Source organism: Schistocerca americana, chromosome 4, assembly GCF_021461395.2.
Source record: "Schistocerca americana isolate TAMUIC-IGC-003095 chromosome 4, iqSchAmer2.1, whole genome shotgun sequence".
Classification (NCBI taxonomy): Eukaryota; Metazoa; Arthropoda; class Insecta; order Orthoptera; family Acrididae; genus Schistocerca; species Schistocerca americana.
Window position 1 is genome coordinate 489,429,353 of NC_060122.1, and position 1,607 is coordinate 489,430,959.

The window sequence follows — 1,607 nt, forward strand, 5'->3', positions numbered from 1 at the left end:
ACATTGCTATCCTGAGTGAAAGTGAAGAAGAATTAAATGATCTGCTGAACGGAATGAACAGTCTAATGAGTACACAGTGTGGTTTGAGAGTAAATCGGAGAAAGACGAAGGTAAAGGGAAGTAGTAGAAATGAGAACAGCGAGAAACTTAACATCTGGATTGATGGTCACGAAGTCAATGAAGTTAAGGAATTCTGCTACCTAGGCAGTAAAATAACCAATGACGGACGGAGCAAGGAGGACATCAAAAGCAGACTCGCTATGGGAAAAAAGGAAATTCTGGCCAAGAGAAGTCTACTAATATCAAATACCAGCCTTAATTTGAGGAAGAAATTTCTGAGGATGTACGTCTGGAGTACAGCATTGTATGGTAGTGAACCATGAACTGTGGGAAAACCGGAACAGAAGAGAATCGAAGCATTTGAGATGTGGTGCTATAGACGAATGTTGAAAATTAGGTGGACTGATAAGGTAAGGATTGAGGAGGTTCTACGCAGAATCGGAGAGGAAAGGAATATGTGGAAAAACTGATAAGGAGAAGGGACAGGATCATAGGACATCTGCTAAGACATGAGGGAATGACTTCCATGGTACTAGAGGGAACTGTAGAGGGCAAAAACTGTAGAGGAAGACAGAGATTGGAATACGTCAAGCAAATAATTGAGGACGTAGGTTGCACGTGCTACTCTGAGATGAAGAGGTTGGCACAGGAAACGAATTCGTGGCGGGCCACATCAAACCAGTCAGTAGACTGATGACCAAAAAAAAAATGCTGTCCTTCAGTGCAATTTTACGAGCCTGATTATAGTAGAACATTCGTTTTCAATGTTTTCAATTGCTCTTTCCAAGAAGTTTCCACAGAGAGCAGTATTAGCTCTCAAAATTACAGCAGCAAATTCAAGTAAGATAGTCTTCGCTTTCTGGACGTAGGGTGTGCTGTCGCAGTGTATCACACAATATTTAAAAAAACTAAACTGCACCCGAACAGGCCATGAAGGCCCAACGGTACCGAGCGGCCGCCGCATCATCCTCAGGCCAAACGCGTCACTGGATGTGGAAATGTAGGGGCACGTGGTCAGCATACCGCTCTCCAGGTAGTATGTCAGTTTACGAGACCGGAGCCGCTACTTCTCAGTCAAGTGGCTCCTCAGTTTGCCTCACAAGGGCTGAGTGCACCCCGCTTGCCAACAGCGCCCGGCACACCGGATGGTCACCCATCCTAATGCTAGCCCAGCCCGACATCGCTTAACTTCGGTGACCTGACGGGAACCGGTGTTACCACTGCGGCAAGGCCATTGGCATCTCACAATATTCGATTGCCACAAATCATCAACAGACTTCGCTAACAATCAAAGAATATCATTCTGAGATTGCTATAGTGTATTTATTTATTTATTTATCTTTATTAATGTTCCCTCAACTAGGTTAACTAATATGGACTGTATTACATTTCTGAAACAAATTGTAAAAACAAAGATGCATAAGTATTGTTATTTTTATAGCTATTAAAAGACGTACCTTTTTAGGCTGGGTATCACTTCCACGTACGCGCGGCACGAGCAAGCCATTAATGTTTATTTTTCCCTGGGCAGCAGGTCAGACGTTGGA

The 1,607-nt window shown here is 43.7% G+C and overlaps 1 pseudogene; it reads right to left on the reverse strand.

Moving 5' to 3' along the window:
* Nucleotides 1-1,181: 1,181 nt before the first annotated feature.
* LOC124614298 lies at nt 1,182-1,299 on the reverse strand (annotated as a pseudogene).
* Between the last annotated feature and the right edge of the window lie 308 nt (nt 1,300-1,607).